This window comes from Schistocerca cancellata, chromosome 3 (assembly GCF_023864275.1).
Source record: "Schistocerca cancellata isolate TAMUIC-IGC-003103 chromosome 3, iqSchCanc2.1, whole genome shotgun sequence".
NCBI lineage: Eukaryota > Metazoa > Arthropoda > Insecta > Orthoptera > Acrididae > Schistocerca > Schistocerca cancellata.
In genome coordinates, this window is record NC_064628.1 from 214,576,413 (window position 1) to 214,592,056 (window position 15,644).

The following is a 15,644-nucleotide window of genomic DNA, read 5'->3' on the forward strand; positions in this document are numbered from 1 at the left end:
CAAAAGTCATTGGATACCTCATAATATCGTGTCAGATCCCCCTTTGCCCTGCATAGTGCAGCTATTCGACGTGACAGACTCAATAAGTCGCTGGAAATTCCTTGCAAAATATTGAGCCCTGCTGCCTCCATAGCCGTCTATAATTGCGAAAATGATGCAGGTGCAGGATTTTGCACACGAACGACCTCTCCATTATGTCCCATAGATGTTCTATAGGATTCACGTCGGACGACCTGGATGGCCAAATCATTCGCTAGAATTATAGAGAAAAATTGAGGCCCGTTGGCTTGGGGCATTTCCATCCATAAAAATTCCATCGTTGTTTGCTACCAATGGTCTCGAAGTAGCCGAACATAACCATTTACAGTCAATTATCAGTTCTGTTGGACCAAAAGAACCAGTACATTCCGTGCAAACATATCCTACATCATTATGGAGCTACCACCAGCTTGTACAGTCCTTTGTTGACAACTTGGGTCCACGGCATCGTGTGGTCTGCACTAAACTGGAACCCTGATTTCAGATCTGACCAAGTGAAATCGAGATTCATCTGAGCAGGCCGCGATTTTCCAGTCGTCTAGGGCCCAACCGATCTAGTCATGAGCCCAGGAGAGGCACTGCAGGTGGCGTCGTGCTGTTAGCAGAGGCACTCGCGTCGGTCGTCTGCTGCCTTAGCCCGTTAACGCCAAATTTCGCCGCACTGTCCCAACGGATACGTTAGTCGTACGTCCCACATTGATTCCTGCGGTTTTCATACAGTGTTGTTTGTCTGTTAGCACTGGAAACTCTACGTCTTGGTCGTTAAGTGAAGGACGACGGCCACTGCATTGTCCGTGGTGAAAGAAAATGCCTGAAATTTGGTATTCTCGGTACATTCTTGACACTGTGGGTTTCGGAATATTGAATTCCCTAACGATTTCGAAAATGGAATGTCCCATGCGTCTAGCTCAAATTGGTATTCCGCGTTCAATGTCTGTCCGCGGCATGTGGCCATAACCACGTGGGAAACCTGAATACAAATGACAGCTCCGCCAATGTACTGCCCTTTTATACGCGATACTACCACCAGCTGTATATGTGGGTATCACTGTCCCAGTATATTACATCATGTTTCAAATCATCCCGTTATAACAGATTAGCATGTCCGGCCACCGCAGCCGCTCTTCTACTACGTGCGTGAACGAAATCGGATGTTGCTCCTGATAATGAGTAGATAAAAACTGTAAACAGGTGAGTATTGGGTCTCTTTAATTCCCTAATAGTAACGAGTCACTAAATTTCAAATCATTTCGTGATCATTGATAGCTACTAAAAATGACTGAATTATCTACAATGTACATGGTGATTTGATAAATGGGGACAAACTGCAGGTACGATGCCCGAGAGCGTGAGAAGCAAAAGAGATCAGATGGACATGTGGCCAGAAATGCGTTCCAAGGCAGGTTCACCCGCTTGGGGGTGGAGCAATATCTTTGCGAGTATAAGTTTCAGTATTGAGCGTGCACATGAGAATGCACCTGGCATATAGTAATGTTCAGTCTGCACCAGTATTTAACTCCACACATCTCAGCTAGTGTTTTAACTCCACACACGGGAGGGCAGTGAGCTGAAGCGCCATCATATAGTAACCACATTACCCTCAACCACCAAAGACATGTCATCCAGCAGCGGAGAAAGGGTCAACCGAAGACTGTGCAGATATATATCGCCTATGGGGCGGTTCCACGAGGCGGTCGTCAATAATCGCCGCCCACACATCGAGGTTGAACCGACGGTGAAGGTTCGCTGCTGTCACACCACGGGGATTCTTTGTAGCCAACAGGTGTGTGTTGCGAAAGTTGACGAAGCCGCCCTTCGTACAGGTAACCTCATCTGTGAATATGACGAATGACAGTTTCTGATGATATTATATTGATAGCAAATAGTGAGTATAATTTACAAAGACTACTTTCATCAATTTAATGAAACAGCTAATCAATATAACGTGGAAATCTCCTCTAAAAAAGCTAAAACTTTGGTAATATCAAAAGCACCCGTACGTTGTAAATTAGAAGCTGATGGTGCGTCAATAGAACGAGTGAAGAGCTTTAATTATCTAGGGGCTGTTATAACAAGTTATAAAGACTTCACTACGGAAGTGAAAAATCAAGTGACGAAGGCAGTAAAGGTAGCCGGATGCCTGCAAAATATTGTGTGGAGAAACAAATTCATGACAGCTGACGTGAAAATAGAAATATATAAAACAGTAGAGTTCTGTTTTGACATATGCCGTAGAAACTAGAACAGAAACGAAAAAGATAAAATAAAAATTAATGGCAGTGGAAATGAAGGTACTAAGACAGACACAAGGTTCAAATGGCTCTACGCAGTATGGGACTTACCATACGAGGTCATCAGTCCCCTAGACTTGGAATTACTTAAACCTAACTAACCTAAGGACATCACACACATCCATGCCCGAGGCAGGATTCGAACCTGCGACCGTAGTAGCAGCGCGATTCCAGACTGAAGCGCCTAGAACCGCTCGGTCACAGCGGCCGGCTGACACAAGGAGTACCCACGTGGATCAAAAGAACAAATGTGTCGATAAGGGAACAATGTGGTACACAAAATATAAATAAAGAAAAAAGAAATTGTAAGGATCGTGTAGAAAGACCCTTCAAGACTAGCTAAAATTTGTAAGTATGGACAACCACGAGGGAAACGACTACCGAGACGATCACCCAAGAGATGGGACAGCAGTTACTGAAGTACATCCACGGAATGAGGGAGACAAATCAGCAACAGAACCGTGGCCGTGGCGCCAAGTTATAACACTCCTGTCTGCCACTGCTATACCATAACCTCAAAACTGGAGGCAATTTGCAAATCAGAATTAATTTGTTGGAGTAATAATGGTATAAAGCAACAGAGCAGTGTTACCCCCTGAGAGGAATTTTGTTATGTTGACCGTGTTGTACCTAACGGAGGTGGCTTATCGGAAGTGAAAGTCAGAATTACGTAAATACACTCCTGGAAATTGAAATAAGAACACCGTGAATTCATTGTCCCAGGAAGGGGAAACTTTATTGACACATTCCTGGGGTCAGATACATCACATGATCACACTGACAGAACCACAGGCACATAGACACAGGCAACAGAGCATGCACAATGTCGGCACTAGTACAGTGTATATCCACCTTTCGCAGCAATGCAGGCTGCTATTCTCCCATGGAGACGATCGTAGAGATGCTGGATGTAGTCCTGTGGAACGGCTTGCCATGCCATTTCCACCTGGCGCCTCAGTTGGACCAGCGTTCGTGCTGGAAGTGCAGACCGCGTGAGACGACGCTTCATCCAGTCCCAAACATGCTCAATGGGGGACAGATCCGGAGATCTTGCTGGCCAGGGTAGTTGACTTACACCTTCTAGAGCACGTTGGGTGGCACGGGATACATGCGGACGTGCATTGTCCTGTTGGAACAGCAAGTTCCCTTGCCGGTCTAGGAATGGTAGAACGATGGGTTCGATGACGGTTTGGATGTACCGTGCACTATTCAGTGTCCCCTCGACGATCACCAGTGGTGTACGGCCAGTGTAGGAGATCGCTCCCCACACCATGATGCCGGGTGTTGGCCCTGTGTGCCTCGGTCGTATGCAGTCCTGATTGTGGCGCTCACCTGCACGGCGCCAAACACGCATACGACCATCATTGGCACCAAGGCAGAAGCGACTCTCATCGCTGAAGACGACACGTCTCCATTCGTCCCTCCATTCACGCCTGTCGCGACACCACTGGAGGCGGGCTGCACGATGTTGGGGCGTGAGCGGAAGACGGCCTAACGGTGTGCGGGACCGTAGCCCAGCTTCATGGAGACGGTTGCGAATGGTCCTCGCCGATACCCCAGGAGTAACAGTGTCCCTAATTTGCTGGGAAGTGGTGGTGCGGTCCCCTACGGCACTGCGTAGGATCCTTCGGTCTTGGCGTGCATCCGTGCGTCGCTGCGGTCCGGTCCCAGGTCGACGGGCACGTGCACCTTCCGCCGACCACTGGCGACAACATCGATGTACTGTGGAGACCTCACGCCCCACGTGTTGAGCAATTCGGCGGTACGTCCACCCGGCCTCCCGCATGCCCACTATACGCCCTCGCTCAAAGTCCGTCAACTGCACATACGGTTCACGTCCACGCTGTCGCGGCATGCTACCAGTGTTAAAGACTGCGATGGAGCTCCGTATGCCACGGCAAACTGGCTGACACTGACGGCGGCGGTGCACAAATGCTGCGCAGCTAGCGCCATTCGACGGCCAACACCGCGGTTCCTGGTGTGTCCGCTGTGCCGTGCGTGTGATCATTGCTTGTACAGCCCTCTCGCAGTGTCCGGAGCAAGTATGGTGGGTCTGACACATCGGTGTCAATGTGTTCTTTTTTCCATTTCCAGGAGTGTATTTGAACAGTACGAACAAAATTTTTCCTATCTGCACTGTTCAACTGATAAAGAAAACGGTCGCCAGCCTAACTAGGCAAGAGAATGATTAACGTTCTCGTTTAAGAATGTAGGTATAAGTAACTAAAACGGACAAACACAACCTAGACTTGGCCACACGCGAGTGCAATGAACTCTCACACACACATGTTTTAATACTGAAGCTAACAACTGGAGCAGCACAAACTATTTGCAAAAATATAACAGATACCTAAACACACTATTACTTTCATAGCTTGTTCAAACTGAACGGTCTTTATAGCATTACTATTAACATTCACTGCAGGATCATAAATTGGACATACGTTAAGTCTCTCTCAGTTAAATACTTTACTATTTAAAACGGAAATTAATTGGAATCCTCTAACAGGTTGTTTCTCACTATCATTTGAATAAAGAAATTATGGTTTTCATAATTAGTGGTCTCTCCGTTACTTGTTACCGAGAATTAACACAATAGACAAACTGTGGATCCTTTTATATTGTTAATATGCACTTCCAATACACAAGAGAGACAAACACTTAGCAAACATGGCCATATAACTTTTCACAACTGCAGTTTTCCATTTTTACTACAGTGAGACACAAAATTAACATATGTGTAAGATACTGACTCACCTTCTGCGATTTACAACAGGCAGTAATGTGATTATTTACTAAGCAAAACTTTATAAGCCTCTGTCTTAAGAACTTTTAATTTGAAGTTGGCAACAACACATTAATAAGCAGTTTAACTAGGAAAATTATTTTCAGCAAGCATCATTAACTCACTCTCTTGCCACATTAACTTTAACTTTCTTTTTCCTATGTTCAAGAGGCATTAATTAGCAAAAACACTGACCTTTCTGTTCTTTCAGTAGGGACACTCGGTAATCACTTTAGTTTAAACGGAGAGGAACCTGAGAGGTGTTATGATAAGGAAAAAATCAAGGTAGGTACATAAATTCAGTTATAAATTACCTTATATTTGTGCACGTTAAAACATCCAATGAGCTGATCCTTCACTGTACATTATTATAGCATTCCGATACAGTGATTGCGCGATGTGGTGGCAACTGCATGTTGGTAGGCGGATTTGCAGACAGAATTACTGGACTTTGGCCCGTCTTGGTGACAAGGATGAATACCAATTCCAGAATCGTTCCAGCTATTTATCCATCCATCCGAGGCATTGGAAAGTAGCAGAAAAAAGCCTCTCTTGGAACCAGGACAACATGCAACATTTACATGGCATTGCACAGTTTGGTAGCTTGTCCCCGACTCATAGCTTGTCCCCGACTGACTCTTGTTCCACCTTTTCTACCTAGGCCAACCACAATTTGCGCGCTCTACACAGTTCCGTTCCCGAGGGGAACCACTGCACCTTTTACATACAAACTCACTAAGAACCCTAAGTGAGGATCAGCAGTTTACATAACAGCAACCAAATGCATTAAAAAAAAAACAGAACATTTTCACATATTGACATTTCTACCAAAAATTATTCACACAAAATTACAATTCTATACACTAAGTTTTGTTCCCTCCAATTGACACAAAGAATTTAAACGACAGATATACTACATTGCATAGAATCAAACCATGACTCAAAGTTTTTACAAAGAAAGGAGTATACAGTTTTATGTTATTGTTCAATCAAACAATATTTACAGAAGCTTAACGATGTAATATTAAATGAAACAAAAGCAAAATAAATCAGTACAGCATTAGAGCTATGGTGTTACAAAGTCCGTAGGCAATTACGCGTCGTACGTGATAATGATAGTGCCAGTTATGGATAATGTTCCACACAGTCGTCTGGCAGAGGTGGGAATTATCTACCTGTGCTGATACCGGAGCCACTGTCAAAGATCTTTTCTCTCCATCTTCAAGTGGTTACACCTCGCATGGTACGCATTTCCGACCATGTATCCATATCACTTTTTTCTAGTCCTTATCCTACTTTCCTTCAGTTTGTACCCGTTTAGCAAAATCCCACTGTATAACAACTGCGTGATGGGCCTCGGCAGAAGCGGCTGCCCTTCATTCTGTGACCAGACCGCCTGACCATGACTTGCCTCCGCTGGCCTTGCGCTCAAAAGAGCTAAGAGTTGACGGTGACGACAACGAAGCCCTCTTGTGGTTCTTGCGCCGTCGCACGGGCCGTCACAAGCCACCTGCGCTCTTTCGCAGCTGCAGGTGTGTGCTCTCGCACACGCGCCTACTGCGTAATCTGCGCTCCGCAGTGCTCTTTCGCGTTTTTTGCAGTAACCAGATTCCAAAGTAAACACACTTCTGACCGTCGTAAGTCTTATAAATCCTGTTTAGGACATCCGCGTTCTCTCTCACAACTTACTAAGTGTCCGACGACAATTATTATGTCACCGTTGTTTGACGATGATGTCTTGCACTGACAGTGATAACGTAATACTTTCCTCGCAAGTACAATTTTGTCCGTAGCTCGTGGTCTAGTGGTCACCGACACGGCAGCTCAGCGTGTTCGGTCAGACGGCTGGCTGACATCTGTAAAATAAAAAAATAAATTAAAATTAAAAAAAAAATCTGAATGAAATATTCAACAATCAACTTGAGCAGATGTCATGTGACGTCCATCCACACCAAATTCCGAGAGCAACAACGATCAAAATAAATAAAAAGTGGTTGGCGTGACTGCTTCTAGACTCCCAATAGGGGCGGAGATTTTCTTCGCTCGTTGGCTGAGTGTCTGAATTGTCCTAATAATTTCATCTCACCCTCATCACAAAGACACGTAAGTCGCCACAGTGACGTCAAACAGAAAGACTTACACAAGGCGACCGAATAACTCCTGGACAATAATGGTTCAAATGGCTCTAAGCACTATGGGACTTAACATCTGAGGTCATCAGTCCCCTAGAGTTAGAACTACTTAAACGTAACTAACCTATGGACATCACACACATCCATGCCCGAGGCAGGATTCGAACCTGCGACCGTAGCAGCTCCGCGGTTCCGGACTGAAGCGCCTAGAACCGCTCGGTCACAGCGGCCGGCTGCTGGCCAATAATGCCGTATAAGCATTTTCATTAGTAAAAATTTTTCTCTTCTTTTCCCCTTTTGGCAACTAATTGGTTCATGTGCGATGTTTCAAAACATAACAATAATGCACCATTACTGAGAGAACTCTGAAAACAATGCCGAGGAAAATACGTCGCCAGTAAACGCACTTTAGTTAGCTAGTTATACATTCCATGCAAAATTTACAGTTTTTGATCGAAATGATGTGGAACGAGTCAGTTTACAGGATATCTTCACATGAATAGTTTCGGTGAGTGATTATATGCTGGCCATTTTACATGTTCCTAAATCGTATACTGGCCTATATGCAACGTTTACAAACATATTATTTCCCCCCACTTACGCAACTACACTTAAAAGTACATGTTTTTTTTACAGACTACCGATTTTCATATGTCAATTCGTCTACGGAATTGAAGGATTTCTCTAGAAGAAATGACTTTAGGTCAGACTAAAAACTCACATTAGTACATGTCATTGGGTAAATCATCAAAAAAATTTGGTGTATATTGCACTCGTTTCTAAGGCACTGAAAGCTTTAATAATGAGTAATAAAGATATTTTTTCTTCTAGTGTTGTACAGACATCTCTATTCTTCACTAATTGTGATGGATTATTTATATAGAATTTCATTAGCGCATAATATATATGTAGAAGATGTTTAGCCCCTTGGAGAGGAACCTAAAAGAGGACTGCGGAGCCGGCCGGTGTGGCCGAGCCTTTCTAGGCGCTTCAGTCTGGAACCGCACGACCGCTACGGTCGCAGCTTCGAATCCTGACTCGGGCATTGATGTGTGTGATGTCCTTAGATTAGTTAGGTTAAAGTAGTTCTAAGTTCTAGGGGACTGATGACTTCAGATGTTAAGTCCCATAGTGCTCAGAGCCATTTGAACCATGACTGCGGATTAACACCAGAGATTATTATTAACGCTCTCATTTGTGGAGATCGAAACTTTGTTTCTAAGTGATGCATTTATCTCAGAAAATTATTCCATAATACATTATTGAGTGTACATATGTAAAATATGTTATGAGGTTGATTTGTTTCCAAGAATAGTCACTGCATGAACAGCAAAAGCAGCTGAAATTAACAGTTTCAGAAGATCAGTAATATGTTTCTGTCAGATCAAGTGTTCATCAAAATCAACACCCAACAATTTGACACATTCTTCCCTGGTTAGTGAATCTTGCTCATGTATCATATCAATTGATGGTAGGACTCTGTTTGTTGTACACCACTGAATATAGCCTGTTTTCTCAAAATTAAAAGTGGATTCATTTTCAGGAACCACTTAATAATGCTTTGAAAACATCATTAACACCATTCTGTTACTTTCAATGTAATGGGACATATTATAACAGTTGTATTATCTGCAAAATACCAATTCTTCGCGATGAATGTTAGGTGAAAGGTCAGCCACATATACAAGTTGGTCAGAAACAGTCTGGAAAGCTTATAAAGACCCAAGTAGTGGGATCTTAGAGAGATGATATGTCGTTTCCCGTCCTCTCATGCAGGTGACCTAACACATGACACCCATCATTACTACAGTTCAGTTTCGATTCTCTGCTGGTCTTTATACGGTGTGGTCGGAAACAGTCTAAAAAGATTGTAAGAGCGTTGCAGGGGAAATTGTGCTGAGAAATAAATGTTAAGAAAAAAATTCGATACGTTGCACCGATGCCGAGTTATTTAGTACTGAAGCTATCCATTCAGGTCGTTGCGCACACTGAAATGCGGTAATACACAGACATCTTTAGTTACATGAGTTACCACCTGTTGAAATGCTCATTACCAATTAAAATGTACTTTATTCGGAAGTGATAAACTGAAGCTAGGAGAGCAAAAGCTACGTTTGCTCGGTGTGAGACCAAACGAAGAGAGCGTTTGGCGACACCGCCTCTGACAGGCTGCTTGAATCTGCGCTCAACGACCTGATTGGCTAACTTCAACACTAAACAATTCCGAAACGGCGTTACGTATCGAATGTTTCTCTCAACAATCATTTCTCAGCAGAACCTACCCTGTAAAGCACTTACAAGGTTTTCATACTATTTCTGAGGACTCTGTGTAACTGACAGGAATGAGTCGAAACTGAATTGTAGTAATGATGGGTATCACGTATCAACAGCATGAGTGGACGGGAAACGACATGCCGGCTCTCCAAGATTCCACTACCTGGGTCCTATGGAGTGTCGAGCAGAATTACTTTTGTATTATCGTTATGGCATTCCTTATACTGTATCAAGAAGTAGAACGCAATTCTAAATGGAGGCGGGTTTGTCGTCTTGTCGACAAAGAGCTGATTACAGACAGTGCACAAACCAGGGAAGCAAATGAGCAGTGTGTTTCTCAGAACCTTGCACCGACAGGCCGTCGTGTGATAATTTACAGGTAATCTTCTAGTTTTAAATACTTGCGGCTGCTGTAGTTAGGAAGGACAATTTTATTTTATGTGTGTGTTATCTGTATTTGTATTTATATATATTTGGTGTGTTACGAGTAACTTATTTATTGTACTATAAAAGCATTGAAACTCTAAGCGGTTACATGGAGGCCATGGTGCACACCATAGCAAACAAAGGTGGTCTGTTGTGACCACATCGCCACTGGGTCTTTATCTTGCGCGTGAGAGCTTGCGCGACCGCAGGTTCTACAAGATACAATTGCAAACTAATTTTGTTTTTTTTTAAGAACATATTTTAAACACTGGAGTTTCATTCTTAGATGTTCATGCACTGTCATTTGCTGTATAATTTATTTCAATAACTTTAAGTTTTTAATAGTGATTTTAATAATTGCTTTTGTTTGCAGTTGTTTTAATTAAATTAATTCTAATCAAGATTATCATTTTGTACGTAGCAGACGTGTTTTATTATAAAAGAAAAATCTGTTTCCCCGCACTGGGTTTTTAAATATTTCAAATAAATTTGTTTAAAGTATTACGGTTTTTATTTAAATCCAGCACCTTACCACTCCACCATCTAGCTCTCTACCATTTAAAAAAGGCATACTGCTGTTCATATCTTTGTAAAAAACAAAGCTACAACGAAGGCAATCATGCTTTTTGATATGCCCTGACGGCTAAAGAACATTTGCTTGAAACATTTTGTAATTTGCATCTGGACAAATAGTTATTTAGGGTGGTCAAGATAAATGGGACACCCTGTATATTAAGGTACCAATCACACGGAAAAAAATATAAAACGATGCACAACGAGGGAACTGTCTGAATGGGTTGACTTGATGCGCACATAAGGGCAAACAAATGATTACACTTTCAGAAAAATTATCATTTATTCAAGAGAATGATCAATTCAGTAACGTGTTCGTCTAGCTCAGGCTATTATGCATGCTGTTATTCTGTTTGGCACTCATTGATAGAGTTGTTTGATGGCCTTCTAAGGATATCGTGCCAAATTCTCTTCAGTTTGCGCGTTACATCGTCAAAATCCCAACCTGGTTTGAGGGCACTGCCCATATGGCCACATAGTTTTCATAGGTGAGATATCCGGCGACTTTGTTGGCCAAGGTAGGGTTTGGCAATAAGGCAAACAGTAGAAACTCTCACCGTGCGCTGGCGGGCATTGTCTTGCTGAAATATAAGCCCTGGATGGCTTAATATGAAGAGCAAAAAACAAAGCATAGAATATCGTCGACGTACCGCTGTGCCGTAAGGGTGCCGCGGATAAGGACCATAGGGGTGCTATTATGGAATAACACGGCACTTCAGACCACCATTCCTGGTTGTCGGACTGTATGGTGGGCGACAATGAGGTTGGTATCCCACCATCGTCCAGGGCATCTCCAGACACGTCTTCGGCCTGAAATTTCACTGACTCGAGCAAAATTGTCTTGAGTGACGAATCCTGCTTCGAAATGTGCCCCGATAACCAACGCAGTCATGTCTTGAAGGTAAGGTGGAATGACGTCTATTAGATTTCAGTTACCAATAAATTGCCGCCTCACCACAATTACGTTATGTGCAAGCCGCGTCAGTTTCTGCAACATGATAAAACACGAGGATATTTCGTCATACTGATACGACGTGATATCACATAATAGTGAATATGTAATCAATTTTCATTCATTAGGGAAACACATGGCAAAAACATTTGACTTAAAACGTGAATCTTTCCCGATGAATCAGGTTTATTCACTAGCCTCCACAGCCATATTATCCTGCTAGTAATGCTATTATATGCGTATCCAGAATAACATTTATCATTATTCACCAGTGGAAGAAAATGTTATCCCATTATCTAGAGCCACAGCACTATGACTACATGATAAGAATTTGTTACATTTAGTTCCTTATTTCTAGGCACACATCTTCTATGACGTCTTTTTACCTGATTTTCTGAGCAGTTGTCTTATTTCAACAAGAAACCGTATAAATAAGAGACATATTAATGAAATCGATAACTGTTTACAACATCTTATTTGACATTTATAACAAATAACTGTTCTCTTTTGACTGGAGAAAATATGCGAACAGATTACCAATGCACAGTATCTGTATTAAACAGTTCTATTCAGTCTAAATGTCTGCAGCAATTGTAATATGTTTGTCTGTGTGACAGCCTACAAACAGAAAACGAGGAATTTGACTTGAATTTTAAGTGAACAGCTAATGTGTCCCCCGTGTTTTACATACGTTAATAATTACGTTACTTCTGATCGCAAAAGCACCCCTTACAAAACGCCAACCATAATATTAGAAAATGGTACTCCATGATAACCATTAAGTTCAGAACTGCTTCGTGTGCAGGTGTTGTACTGATTGTGCTGACTTTGTTGTTTCCCCTCCCCAAAACATCAACTTCTCCCACCGAGTGCTCTAAAACACCTGTACAGTCGTAAATGAAGAACGTGGGACACTGAACCAAAAAACCCCTCCGCCAGGGAGCCACTGCGCTAGTCCTTCGCGGAGGTCGAATCGGAAATCAGGTTCGCCGGTAAAAATCGTGAACTCCCAATGAAAAGCGAGTTATTCAATCGGGCCCGCGTTAGTCACGGCGGGGCGTTATGTGTTCAGCTCGATACGGAGACGATTTCAGTCGCGCCATAGTGGGAGCGGGGTGTCGCAGTTAAATTGGAAATCGAATTGCGGGCCTCGGAGCAGAGGCGTGCTCTGGTGACACCAATGGACGCAACAGCACCTTTGTTGATCATTGTTGATGGTGTCCCAAGGGGCGACACTTGCTTCCAGGAACGCGGTAATTGGTTTCTTCTGGGAACGTGTCGACGAGAGACTGATGGAGGGCGCCCAAACGCGGCTCTGCTAGCCCAAGGAACGCTCAGTGTCCTAAGGGAAGCCGTGGCTGACTGCATAAGGGTTCATGGCAGCTTCGTTCGCGGAATACTAATGCCTATAGTTTTTGGCTGGACATTAAGACATTTTGTGAGGTATGTGTGTGCAAGGTAATCTCACGCTCTGCAGCGTTTCTGCAAGCGAATGAAATCAGAGGATCCGTGCGAAACTTGCGCACTTTTTTAGTTTTCTATAATGACTATTTGGAATAACTGTAGTCGTTGGGATAAGGGTAGTTGTGGGAATGAAGAGGAAACATTTTTAAAAATTAGCCAAACGACGTGAAATAAATAATAATCATGAATTTATGAAACATGCTTGCATATATGTTTCCATGCTTATAATTTTGATCAAAACTCTGTACAGAGCTTTATTATAGCACGGTGTAAACGATATTTGGCGTAAGAATTTCTTCTTTACGTACTTTTTGTTTTTAATTTTCCTTAATGGATACAACAACGTTAGTTAGCTTATTTACCCTTGAAAAGTCTGCATACAATAGTCCGTGAATAAAGACGGGATTCGGTAAATACAGTTCTGCTCTTTGAAGCTTTTGTCACTGCGACTTGTTTTCAGATCACAAATACAATTTCAATAGGCAAGTGTCTTCCTGCCAACTGAAAAGCCATGCTTGGATCAGATGCCGTTAAGTTTTTCCGTGGTATTACAATAGTGTTTGTGGTGTCAATCAGCTAAGCATTAACTGTAAATTCATTGAATTTTGTTACAACCATGCGTGCTTCATATAAGTTTATATAGCGGCAATTGTGACGGGTCTAATGAACCTAGGGATTCTACCGGAGACAACTGGTTCTCAATCCACTCGTCGGATTGCACGGAGGCACAATTGTAGCAGATGCGAAATGTATAGATAAGAACTTAGTGTCCTCTTCTTACCTGGTATATCACTAAAGCCACAATAACGTCTACATGCATTTTGAGAGTTTCATTGCACTTCGTACTTTATGTAAGAACATTAGCCCGTTGTAGCGATAGGTAAATCACAATTTAATTCGATAATGACAAATGTGTTTGTCGTTTCGGAAAGTATATTCGTTTAGAAAAATCGGCTTGTAAGACTGGCAGAGATAATGGACTATAGCAGTTGAAATGGTTATTACTTACGACAATGCTGTATATAAATTATTCAGTTAATAAGTACATTAAAACAAAAAAATTATTTGTAATAAGATAATATGGAAAGGGAATTTCATTTTCGTGATTAATAAGGTAGCGTCGTAAAATATAGATAAGAAGCTGGGCATCCATGATGTCTTTTTGCCTACGATAGTTAAAAGTTCTTCTATGTTAAAATTTTCCACAAATAATAAATTTTAGGGGAAAATCGATACGCAGTGTCATAAACTGGTTTAAAAATCTTTCTAACGATACTTCATTTATCCCCGTACTGTTAGAACGTATTGAGAAAAATGTTTGTGGACTTGAGAAATGATATATATGATGACTAACAGCAACAATAATTTGTGATTGCATTGCGAGCCATCTTCATCTAATACACGATCGAGATAATCCTTATTGTTAATGTGATGGAGTAACAGTAGGAAATATCAGTCACACTTTTTTCGAATGTAAACTGTATCCATAGCAGCAAATTGATTTCATTCAACAGCCAGTCAGATGTCATCAACCATTAGCAATTATAATGGCAATTAAGATCAAAAGCAACATAAGCATGAGAAGTGATACGTACAGGCCGAATTCGACCTCCATCGACAATATTTCTGAAATTGTTCAGGACTCTTCCCTGAGTATTTTGGTATGAGGAACCCGTTGTCCTTGGCGGCTCACCTCAGAGTAATTACATACATTTTGAATGATTTCTTACCCCCTTTATCTTTGCATCTGCTTTGCGCTGAAAATGTCTGCTTAACAGTGCAACGATAAATTATATTCGCTTTCTTCTTTGGCACCGAACTGGTTGAATTCACCCTCTGTACTTACTTGTGATAACTGTAATGCCCACTTTACTTACCGCCCTCAATTATGCGTTCAATACTGCTCGGTTCTGCCCCTGGTTTTTTTCTCTGACAGTTCGAGTGGTTCGTAAAGAATGATTCACAGCAGTCTGCACAGGTTTAGTGATAAACAATTGGGTGATATGCAACTCGTGTATGTGTTCACCGCATGCTATGATGAGCTGTTCCCACTGCGACGACAACCACATTACTTATGCATTTATCTGAGGTCTGTTGCACGATTCTTGTGTTTTGTGCTACATTTTTTGGTGATTGCATATAACATTTTCCGTGTTGGGTAGGTATATTTACAGAAACAAATGTAATTGGGGTACCAACGTAACATAATCATAACTTTACATAATCTATAATCATGTTGCGCAACACTTTTTGAAATGTACACTCTCGACATGTCAGCAGTAAACCGGTCCGTGATGCGTAACGTCTCCGTTGTAGCGTCTCCTAGTGGAGTTTGTCGAGCAGCTCCGTAACGCTAACGACCACTTGACCGAAAGCCCCGCAGTCCGTTGGATGTTCTCTATCTCTTCTATTATTCCTACTTGGTAAGGCTTCCAGACTGACAAACAAAAATCAAGAATCGGTCGGACAAGTGTAATGCAAGCCTGTTCATTCGTGGGTGAATTATATTTTCTTGCCATTCTCCCAATGAATACTCTGGCATCTGGTTTTCCTGCTATTTGTTCTACGTGGTCATTCCACTTTGGGTCGCTCCGAATGGTAGCTCCTAAGTGTTTTACAGATGTTACTGTTTCCAGTGATTCTTTGGCAATAGTGACAATAGCTTAAGGGAACAGTTGTGGATCTCTTCACCTATTTTGCGCAATACG